Below are 12,767 nucleotides of genomic sequence, written 5' to 3'. Positions count from 1 at the left end.
ACCTTATAAGGCTATTGATGATACATTACCAATTTTGAAGATGATAGCACCTAAGTGCAATATAGAGAATGAAGACTCGTTGAGTCAATTAGACACATTGTCTAATTATATAACCGACAACCTACTAACAATTGATCAAATCAACGAGGAGACATTCAAAGAGAAAATGAACAAAGAGAAAGAAATTTTTTTTGAGGAGATAGTCAAGAAAAATAAGAAACATATGGATACCTTATTATCGGTATTAGGCAAGACAATTTTGGACTTCAAGAAATTGTATAGAGACACATGCAAAACTAACATTTTGACAGAGAATATAGACAAAGAAATCTGCATAGCTCAAAAGGAAATCAATGATATTGCTGACAACTTGATAGGTTCATTAGATTCAATATCGGTAGTAGAATAGGTAATTACCGGATTTGAAGAGAAAATAGAAAAACTTGAAAAAGATAAAGAAAGATTAAGGTTTAAGGCAAAAGAACTGAAGTGCATACTAAGTCCTAAACTGGATATCCTCATCTCTTTGAGAAAAGAGATTTCTGAGGCTCTTGTTCCAGGACTTAAGACATCAGAAGAGAAAATGCACTTTCTCACCGATACAATTCAGAGGACTGAAGTAGCACTGAAAGACAATGAGAGATTCTACAACAGTCTGAATGTTGCTTTAGCAGAGTTATATCAGATTGTAACCAACCGGTTACAAGGATCATGACAAGGACTACACTCAATTGACATTTAATGACAACCTTTGTCATTGATGCCAAAGGGGGAGTAGTAGATGAGAAAAAGGAATAAGGATGAGAAAAAAGATATGATAGAAGAGATCACCAGAGAGATCACCAGCTCAGGGGGAGCACACAGTTTCGACAGTTTTGGTAAGACATTTTTGGATACACATTTTGGCTTTTTCTCATGAGTATTGCGATCAATGCCAAAGGGGGAGATTGTTGGCAAATGCACACTACAATGAGAAATTGTAGGTGATTGAAGGTATTGTCATTGATGGCAACCTTACAATCCTATGGCACCGACAGACACTGGCACCGACAACAGAAAAGATGTTCACCGACATCCTAGCCGACAAGATTTTATTTATTGTATTTTGTATTTAATTGTAAAATCTTTTTGTAAGCCAGCAAGGCAAGTTGTAATATGAGTCATATAAGTATGAGCTCTTGTAAATCATTTAGGATATGCGGATATGGTTAGATTATTGCAGAACTAAGATGCGAATATTAAGGCAGAGTTTGGAATAAGGTTTTGGAAGTTGTATGAGCTTAAACCGATACTGAACCTAGCATAGCAGATGCTGATCCGAAGCAGTACATGACATTGGATTTTCATAATCCACTTTTGTTAGTCAATGAGACTTCTCTTTTGTATTTAAGCAGTGAGCTTTAGGCAGTTGGCCTTCCTGCATGTGCAGGCCCCTATTGTAACAATAATATTCACTTATTGGCTAGTAAGAGAATATTATGGGTCACAAATCCCACCGAGGTTTTTCCCACATCGGGTTTCCTAATTAAAAATATTGTGTTATGGTGTGCTTTCTATGTTGTGGTTGTTGTTCTTATTTACTGCATTAATTCTTGTTTACCGATATACTATTTTGAGATGCAATTCATTTAATAAGTCAAGAAAATCCATTAACTGGCAAGATACTGATTCACTCCCCCCCCCCCCTCTCAGTATCTTTAGGAATCCTAACATGTTGCTCATAGAGGAGTGTAGGGAAATGAGTTAGAGTCAAATATTAAGAGAATGCATATAGATGTAGAGAGATTTTATAAAATGGTAATATGAATCAATTTATGGATTATGGGTTTTGTTGGATCCTTGTGATCTAAACGTATTATTTTTCCATGTAATATCTCATAGATGCTATAATTTTAATCATGATATTTTATTTCTATTCACAAATTGGAGACCAAGTTCCAAAATTGTAGTCCATGTGATTTTTAAGAAATTTGATCATGATAGGCATAAACATGAGTTTAGTGCTATAAGTGACTATTTTTATCTTGTTGTTTATTAGAAGATAGATAATAATCCCAAGAATTGAAAGAGAAGAAGCTAGTGAATTGATACTATTATTATGGTATCAAAGACATACCATAATAATAATAGAGGAGGACACTAATTACACCTCATGCCTTTCTAAAATATGTATTTTCCACTATTGATAAGTGTGAGATCTATTACCAATTATTTATTTCTATTACCTCAATCATGAACAATAAGAAGCTAGGTAACATTCCATCCACTCAATTACACTTATGGGGAAAACTAAAAGCATATTCCAATCTCTATGGTTGGTGAATTGATCATCAATCGTAAACCCTAAACTCTCCATCATCAATCATAAACCCTAAACCCTATGCCCTAACATTATTTACTAAACCCTAAAAAATGACATTCTTAATATAACACTAAAACCTAAAAAAATATAACACTAAAACCTAAACAATTAAATTCAATCCCAAAATCGTCAATGCTCAATCTACCATCATCAATTGTAAACCCCAAACCCTAAACCCTATATGTTAAACCCTAAAACATGACACTAACAATATCACTAAAATTGCAATTTAATCCCTAAACCTTCAAGCTCAACCCTCCATCATCATTTATAAACCTTAAAACCTAAACATCATACCTAAACCCTATACATTAAACACCAAAATCTAAAATTAATAATGTAACACTTTAAACCTATAAATTTCAATTTAATCCTTAAAACCTCAATGCTCAACCCTAAACCCTATGTGTTAAACCCGAAAACCAACATTAATAATTTGACACTAAAACCTAAAAAAATAAATTTAACCCCTAAACACTCAATGATCAATCCTAGAAACCCTTTAAATTAAACCCTAAACCTTGGAACCTAAACCTTATATGCTAAACCTGTTGGTATTTTGGTATGGTTTTGTCATTAATGTCAACACCTATCAACACTTATCAACTCCGACACTTTGGAGAATTGACAATGTTCACCGGCACTTGGAATGACATGGAAAACATCTGCTTATGTCAAAGACATTGTTTGGACACTTTGTCTTGGAGAATTTCTCATTGGTATATTCATATTTGCATATTTGTTGTTATCTGCAAATAGGTCCAGGTTATGCACCGACAAGCTTATCTATTCTAGATCAGCACGACACGCTTTGGAGATGATTTTGTTGTTATTGTAAATGCATTAAGCCGACATGTTGAATCGGATATTGCGTCGGTTATTGATTTACTTGTAATTATTTTATTGTAATATCTTTTAGAGCCGACCTACTAAAATTGGTCTTAGGTTATGGTATATATGTAAGATCTTATTTGTAAGATCGATATGCGATTGGGAAAAAGAATTATAAGAAAGTATATACGAGAATAAGAAGAGCTATACACGCAGACATCATTTGAAGGTGAAACAAGGTTTTTGTGAAGGCAATTAGAACTACACCGGTACTGAATCCAACATATGAGGATGCAATTTTGAGTAGTACATCATTATTGGATTTAACCATCCAATTGTAGTCAGTGTGAATCCTATTTGTGTTTGAGCAGTGAGCTCTACGCGCTTGGCCTTTTTGCATGTGCAAACCCCATATGTATACATATACTATCTGTAGTAGTATCATCTAATTGTGGGTAAGGTTTCCCACCGTGGTTTTTCCCCTTACAAGGTTTCCACATACAAATATTGGTGTTATGTGTTGTGGATGTTATTGTCTTTCTATTTCATGCATTAATCTTTACCGGTAATGTAATTAACTGATAAACTATGTACTGACATAAAGTTTGATTTACCGGTATTAAGCATTAAGGTTGGTTAAGTTGTTTTTGGTTTGAATTTATTTGACAACTGTTTCAGCCCGCGCTCCCCACCCCCCCCCCCCCTCCCCTCTCAGTTGTCTCCGGGACCTAACAAAACCCTAAAATATGGCATCAATAATATAACTTGCAGTGTCATAAAATGCATCCTCATACAATTTCATGCTTATTTGTGTCTCACTTTAGTGTTTTTGCCTTCTTTGCTTGATTATGCTTGGTTCTACTCAAACAAGTGTCAAATCTATGGTCCCTACTTCTTGACCTTTTCCCAATCCAAAAGGACTATCCTCCTAGACTAGGGTGGTAGGAACCATAGTCTAGGAAAAAGGGCCCCAAATTTGTACCCTACAACGGTCAAAAAAGTTGAGTAGGAACAGATACCCGATGTCGGCCTTCTTTGTAATTTCAACATGTTTTGCGAAGTTGAGTATAAAATAAAGTTTTATCTTCTCATTTGAAACTTCCCTCTACAAGTTTCCAATTCAAGTGAGCAAGCAATCAAGCATCATTAATTTAGTGAAGGAGGGGTCAAGTATTCGTATTTTCAATCATTCAAGATGGCATTCATGATCAAATTTATGTGAAGACATGCACGAGTTCCAACCTAGCAACATCAAACTTTCATGAAGACTTCAAGGCAAGGTAGATTCATGAATGAAGGTATAACATTTCAATTCAACATTCCATTTAAAATATAGCATCTTCCCTTCAAGGGTAAGCTATATTTTCTATCAATTCTTCATCATAGGGATAATTCCAAGCCCAAGGTTTAACCTACACAAACCCCCATCAAACCAATACCATTTTTCCTCCCTTGTGTGTGCTTGTTTCAAATTTAGCAGAGACGGATTACAAATTTAGAAATTGTGGAGTGAGACAAAGAGAAACAAATTTTGAAGAATCATAAAACCTTGGACAATGACAACTGTTGTCATTATCTGACACTTTTCTGAGGAAATTTTAGGGAGATACTTAGAGCGATGTCTTGATCCCAAATTTGTTTCTAATATCTACATCAAACACCTAGAAGACAATGATGCCTACTGACATAGTCCAATACTTTTGAGCTCAAATTGTGAACACAAGTTCCTTCCTGATCCCCGTTTCTAGATTTGTACTTAGAGTCTACATATTTTTTCTATAGCTTACTATTTATGCTAGTTACTCTCAATTTTATATCATTAACCATATTTCTTTCATTTTATCATTGTTAGAACATAATGTTATTAGGGATCACACCCTTATAACATTTATATATAATGTTGTAACATAAGGTTATAAAACTTTATATATTATATGCTTTATAAGCATATCCCATTTGAAATAATTATAATCTAATAATTATTAGATTATTAATTATTTATGAGTGGGAGTTATTGAAAAGGTGTGACTAGTGAAGCCACCCTTCCTCCTATATTTAAGGAGGTTCTCTCTCATTTGAGAGGTGTGAGAATTTGGAGCTTTATGGTGAGTTGTATCACTATGCATATGAGGTATTATTGGCCATGTGGAAGTATTGGAAGAGTGTCCCCAGATTCATGTCTATTTTATGATAGACTATATTTGTAAGTGTTTTAATTAAATGATGCTTTATGGGGTTTTTTACCCGAAAGGGTTTTCCCCATGTATACCTTGTGTAATGTCTACATTTATGCATGTATGATTCTCATTTCACTTATTTTATGAACTTGTTTATAATGATTAGTATCCTAAGATAATTAGTATAGCCTAACATGGTATCAGAGCCTATTAGGCTATACTAATTATTTTGACAGGTTATACTAGAAGATATGTTGAACTTAAAGGGAAACTACTCCACGCTCTTGCAAAATACCATTTGTGCAATATATTTGGTGATATCCTATAAAAAATTTACCTTTTGTTTTTCTCTAAAATATTTGATTATGATTTACAACTGTTTGATTATTAGGTGATAAAAATAGATTATATGCCCATATCAATAGATCATTGTCCCAATTTAAATATATTATAGAACATCTATATGCCTTATCCTTAAATTGATCTTTTTTTTCATGTATAATTAGTTTTTTGGATATATAAAATAAATATAATCTTGTGACCATCAAAAGACTTATTACAAAACAACTTATGTAAAAACAATCACAAGACTTAATTAAAAATATATAAAAATATTTATTATAAATATATAAGTAATAATATGATTATTGTCTTTCAATGATTACATATTTTATTTCATCACAATATCAAACTCTATTCACTATGTTTTTTTTTCTTCAGTATAGCTATGACTTGTGACTTAATGTTTTTTACCATCGTCTCTAGATTTAATCGTTGTCTACCATTAGAAGATCCCGAGCCCCACACTTCAACAAAAACATCTTATGATGTCTTATAAAAGTCGAAGAGCTCAATTGTAAATATAAGGTAAACTATCTTAAAGTCATGACCTTTCCTCATTTGCTTTCATTAGTTTTATCTTTAGCTATAAATGAGTGGAATATTGACCATTTTGACTACAATGTTATGAGTGGAATATCGACCATTTTGACTAAAATAAAAAGGTTAATGTACCCTAGTCGACATACATGCAAGCTGCAGAAGCATAAACAAGGAACGCAAGCAATTTTAATACCTCCAAGACAACATAGACTTTCATTAATCCCTCACGGCCACCCTGAAACAGAATGGTAACAGGGAAATGTAACAGAATTCTCGGCTACAAGAAAACAAGGACTGCGCTGTAGTGTAGTTCCTTGCAACTGCTGGCAGGGCAATTTTTGAAAACAGGGTATTATTCAAACATGCTGAAAGGTGGCAAAATCTGCATGCTGAGTGACATAAAAAAGCACTCCAACAGGTAAGTAAGATGAGCAATATAAGACTTCATAGTTGACACCAATAGCCCATATGTACAATCTAATCTCTGCTTTCAAAAAAGCCAACTATACACAGTATTAGGTAATGGCTCTAAGGTTGGCTAAAGTGAAAAGAAATTCAATAACTTATATATGGAGACTGTGAGAGGAAGGAACATTGGCTTTTATGGTCAGGTGGCATACGTCGAAGAGTAACCCGTCCCTATACCCCTCTTGTGAGTGACCCCTCATTTCCACTACCATAGCTAACTTTAATAATCGATCAGTATACATTAAGAATCCAGTATTATACATATGTTCTACACAATAATCAAACATAATCAACAGCATATCATTAATCAGTAATGAGCAGATACTAATAATATTCACACTGCTATGTCAACAGTCGTAAACAACAATACCTCATCAATAAATAGTGTGCAGATATATATAGAGAACTCATACCAAACCACAGTAAATTTCAATATCTTAAGAAATGCCTGATCAGATTCAGTGCTCCTCCATAATATATCATTTAAACTAGTGCTCCTGAAACCACAGAGATAGTCGATAAAGAAAATAAAACCAATATCATACTTAGCTGAACACGTGATCAAAGTTCGCTGCCAGAAAATGTGAGAGAGATGCTTATCAATACCAGTGAGGAATTCATGTACTTCCACATGTTCTTAATAGCTTCTTTTGTTTGAGTGGTATTTTCTTCATGTCAAGTGCGACTCTCTTGACCATAGAATAATTGATAAGAGCATGTGGATCATTCCTCTGGTTTCTTAATCTTCCTTCCTTTGTCAATGCAAACACATTTTTATGATCTTTTGGAAAACATTCATTGGTAGGGTGTGTCATTTTGAACATTCCAACCACATATTTGAATTTCTAATGTTATGAAAATCCAAGAAAGTGTTCATATAGAAACTTTTGGTGACTTGGGTAAGGTTCCAATCCCACACTAAATTTGGTTCTCTTACTCTCCACCATGTTATACTACAATGTTAAGATTTTATGTGTCACATTATATCTTAAATGTCAAATATATTTTAGTTGTATATTTTACATATATGTAAATAATCTTATCATTAAAAGTTGTCAATGTAAGAAAATCACAGAGTCTATGATTAATGTAAGATTATTTTTTGTCATCAAACACATTTTTTGGAATGAATGTTTACAATATTATTCAAAGGGGTGATGTGTAATACATTCCTTAAGAATGTTATAAGAGGTGGTGTAGAGTTGTACTTTCCTAGATCATCCATTATAAGTGTTGATACATCACAATTTCCTTATTAAAGACGTCTTATAATATTTTTTTATGAAATGTACAAGCTAGTTAATATGCATAAGTAAATTCAAATTGATAAATTTCTCACTAGCATCCTTTTTTGGAGATCAAAGAGATTTGTTATTCTATTTTGTATTTGATCCATTTTTTAAATCATACTATAATAAATAAAACACACTATATTGATCATTATAATGGGTGGCTATCACCGTTATAAAGTGTTTGGGGAGCAAACCTAGAAAGGATAGCTCACCCATTGCCTAATTTTTTATGGATCATTACTATATGTAGTAGCATGTCTATTTTTGTATTTTAAACAAGACAACAAATTATTCATTCCTATTCTCATGAAAATATATGTTGATCTCCTTTCTACCAATCATTGGACTATATTTTATATTTATAAGGAATATTATATGATCTTTGGCAAATGACAAAAAAATAATATTATGTTCTTTCTTTGCACCAAAAATGAAGTTGATTACTATGTTACTAACTATATTGTTTCTTCTATGGCGAGATTATGCCTTCAAAACATATGGTGCAAGTGCTATTACATGGATGGTGCAATACTTTAATAAGAAGACTATCTTCTATGTGTCTTTGAATCAAATGGACAAAATATGAATGTAGCTCTTAAAGAATCAATATGGCCTTGAAGATTTATGGAAGAGTTTCATTTGGATACATATGAAAGTACCATATTACTTGAAGTTACTTTACTCTTTCTAGAGAATATCATTTCTAAAGATCAAAATGAACATTGAAGATCATGGGCACCTCACTCAAGTGAAAGAATTCTATAATAAAAGGCACCTTGAAGATCATGGGCACCTCACTCAAGTGAAATCATTCTATAATAAAGACACTTTGAAAATCATGGGCACATAATATATATTATAATTTTAGCCATCACTTTGAAATCCTCTATGCAGTGATTGGCTTTGAGGTGATGCCATTAAGGGGGAGTGTACATGACACCACCTAGTGGCTAAATCCTAGATTTAAGACCTAATAGGCATAAGACCTTTAGGTATTATATGCTCCAAATTCAAATAATGCTTGGCCTTAGGTGATGCCATTGAGGGGGAGTGTGCATGTCAATGGCACCACCTAGTGGCTAAATCCTTTATTTTTTAAGTCCTACGGGCATTTGTAAGTTCTTCTCCTTGTAAATCTTCCACTTGTAAAAGCATTGTATTAAGTCCAACGGGCACTATGTAATGAACCTAGGGAGAGGCTAATTTGAGGAGACTGCTGCTCCAATATAATTTTTTTAAGACCTCATAGCATCATTTTTAAAACACTAGGATTATAAATTATGACAAGATGACTTTCATGTAGTCTGGAATGCATGATCTTCATGTTGGCATATATTTGTGTCCCTATTTATCACTGTCAAAGAAGACCTACATTACTGGGGTACTTCCTTTTTTTTTCTTTTATAGAAATTGACATGTGATCCCGTATTAACATTAAGGGGGAGTGTTAGAACATAATGTTATTAGGGATCACACCCTTATAACATTTATATATAATGTTCTAATATAAGGTTATAAAACCTTATATATTATATGCTTTATAAGCATATCCCATTTGAAATAATTATAATCTAATAATTATTAGATTATTAATTATTTATGAGTGGGGGTTATTGAAAAGGTGTGACTAGTGAAGCCACCCTTCCTCCTATATTTAAGGAGGTTCTCTCTCATTTGAGAGGTGTGAGAATTTTGAGCTTTATGGTGAGTTGTATCACTATGCATATGAGGTATTATTGGCCATATGGAAGTATTGGAGGAGTGTCCCCAGGTTCATGTCTATTTTATGATAGACTATATTTGTAAGTGTTTTAATTAAATGATGCTTTATGGGGTTTTTTACCCGAAAGGGTTTTCCCCATGTATACCTTGTGTAATGTGTACATTTATGCATGTATGATTCTCATTTCATTTATTTTATGAACTTGTTTATAATGATTAGTATCCTAAGATCTTAATTTCTAACAATCATTCTATATTATCCAATTGCATCCATTCTCAATAGGAAAACAACCAACCATTGTGCCCAGCTCTTCCAAGGGTTTGTAGTTAAGCCTATTTGTTATTTCCTTAATATGGATTGATGTGAATAAGTTTTATTCCAAGTTTGCATGTAATAACAAAAACACTAAAACCTAAAATATTAAATTTAATGCATAAACCCTCAACACTTAACCCTCTCTTATCAATCAAAAACCATAAACCCCATACACTAAACCCTAAAAATTGACACAATAATTTAACACTAAAGTTTGAATAATTAAAATTTATCACTAAACCCTCAATGCTCAACCATATGTCATCAACCATAAAATTAAAAAAAAATATTAATAATATTACTAAAATCAAAAAAATAAAATTTAATCCATAAACACTCAATGCTTAGCCCTCCATCATCAATCGTAAAAAAAACCCTAAAATTAAAAATCTTAGTCTTACACCCTAAACCCTAAAAATTGACTGTAATAATATAATATTAAAACCTAAATTTTTTAATGTAGTCTCTAAAACCTCAATTTTGTGTGTGTGTGTGTGTGTGTGTGTGTGTGTGTGTGTGTGTGTGTGTGTGTGTGAGAGAGAGAGAGAGAGAGAGAGAGAGAGAGAGAGAGAGAGAGAGAGAGAGAGAGAGAGAGAGAGAGAGAGAGAGAGAGAGAGAGAGATTTTCTCTGACACAAACATGAGTGATTTATGATGCACTTAGGTTTATATAAAGAGAAAGGAAGGGAGTGTGGGCTGAACATTTTTCTCCATAGGAATGTGAGTGTGTTATAATGCACTCACATTATTCCTTGTTTTGGGAATTTCCAACCTTAAGGTTGGATTTTCCTTCGGCATCAAAGTCAAATGGTTGGACTAACATTTCAATGACCATATTTGTATTTTTTATAGATTTTAGAAAAGGGACACAATGTTGAGCATGTTGTCCATCAAGCTTGCACATCACTTAATGTGGATTAAAAAATACCACAATAACATTATGAAGCAGTCATCGACGAGGAGGGACCTCAAGGAGATCAATCCCAACTAGTCAACAAGAGTAAACACAACAGAAACACACAGATATGATGGAGGCAATGCATAACAGATAGTTTTATTGCATGAAATTTGATTACATCCAACCGGTAATAACTGAGTTACAACATACCAACACACAAGCCTAGTAGAATAGGTCACACTGGGACCTTGAAACAAAAGATCTATCTTCTAGGAATAGTCTATCTATCTGATACTTCTTAGTTCTTTGATTGATTACATTCTAAAGCATGATTACAAGTATATATATCGATCCAAAGGATCCAGTCAGCCCAAAAGGGATCAAAACTTGAAGAACAAGACCTAACGTGCAAAATGAACAAGGTTGGCCCCCGCCAAGAGATTCCTCTGAAAAATACAAAGGGGTGAAATGTAGAAGGTCAGCCACATGTCAAGAAACATCGAGATCAAAATTCAAGGGTCTGCAAGATTCAGAATGAGTTCCGATAGATCACCAGAATAGGTCTCAGACAATCGGTAACAAGAAACTGTCATAAAAACCGGTAGCAATATGTTGTCGGAAAGTGATCCAAAAGAGATGCGGTTTGAAAGCCATAAATATGATCAAGTCTTCAAGTAGAATCCAACTAGGATCGAGTGAGGCAAAACTGGGACACATAGAAAGGAAAAATTGAAACTGCAAACATAAAACAAAACATAAAAGAAAATGTTTTTGGTTGATGCAAGATTGTTGTAAACCAGGGATGCTCCTGCATCAGACATTCGGGGTTAATGAAAAAGTGAGCCTCTCACTTTACTGGGGTCAGAGGGAAACCAAGACGGTCTACCTTTTCCTAAGAAATCCAAGATGAGTCTTCAACTGGTCTGCTCTTCTACTTCACAAGATATTCTTTGTACTAACTGTTTCGGGTACTACGCCCAATCCTGCTATCGAAAATCTCTTCAATCTGATCTATTTCCTTTCGAGGTAATTGTCTCACAAGGCCTAAAACACTTTCCTCATTGAATTTTGGGTCGTGGTACTCATGAAGATCTGTAATGTTGAATATAGGTGTAATACTTAGATTATCCAGTAGCTCTATTTCATATGCATTTCCAGAACTGAACTTCCTCAAGATTTTATAGGGTCCAAACTTCTTCATCTTCAACTTATTATAAGTTCCAACTGAGAATCTCTCTTTTCTTAAATATACCATCACTTCATTGCCAACTTCAAATTCCTTATGTCTCCTCTTCTAATCTGCCTTCTCCTTATATTTGCTATTCATGTCTTCCAAATATTGTCTAACTTGAATATGCAATGTTGCCATGTGATCTGCAAATTATTCTACTTCTGAAATCTTTCGGTCTTCATTACTAAAGTCTCTCAATTCTACTATTCCTCTAGGATGCACTCCGGGAACAATCTCATAAGGTATTTTTATGGTACTTCTATTCACTGAATTATTATAGGCAAAATTTGCTTGTGCAAGGATCAAATCCCAACTTCCGGTTTTATCTCCCACTAAAAATCTCAACAGGTTTCCCAAACTCCGGTTAACTACTTCTATCTGTCCATCAGTCTGTGGATGAAAAGTAGAACTAAAATTCAAATCTGTCTTCATCTTCCTCCAAAGTGTTCTCAAAAAATAGCCAACAAACTTAGTGTCTTTGTTTGAAACTATGCTCTTAGGTAATCCATGCAATCTTACCACTTCCTTGAAAAATAGGTCTGCTACATGCAATGCATCTGATGTCTTCTTACAAGGTATGAAATGAGCC

Source organism: Cryptomeria japonica, chromosome 10 (genome assembly GCF_030272615.1).
Source record: "Cryptomeria japonica chromosome 10, Sugi_1.0, whole genome shotgun sequence".
Classification (NCBI taxonomy): Eukaryota; Viridiplantae; Streptophyta; class Pinopsida; order Cupressales; family Cupressaceae; genus Cryptomeria; species Cryptomeria japonica.
Note: the sequence above shows the minus strand (reverse complement) of the source record.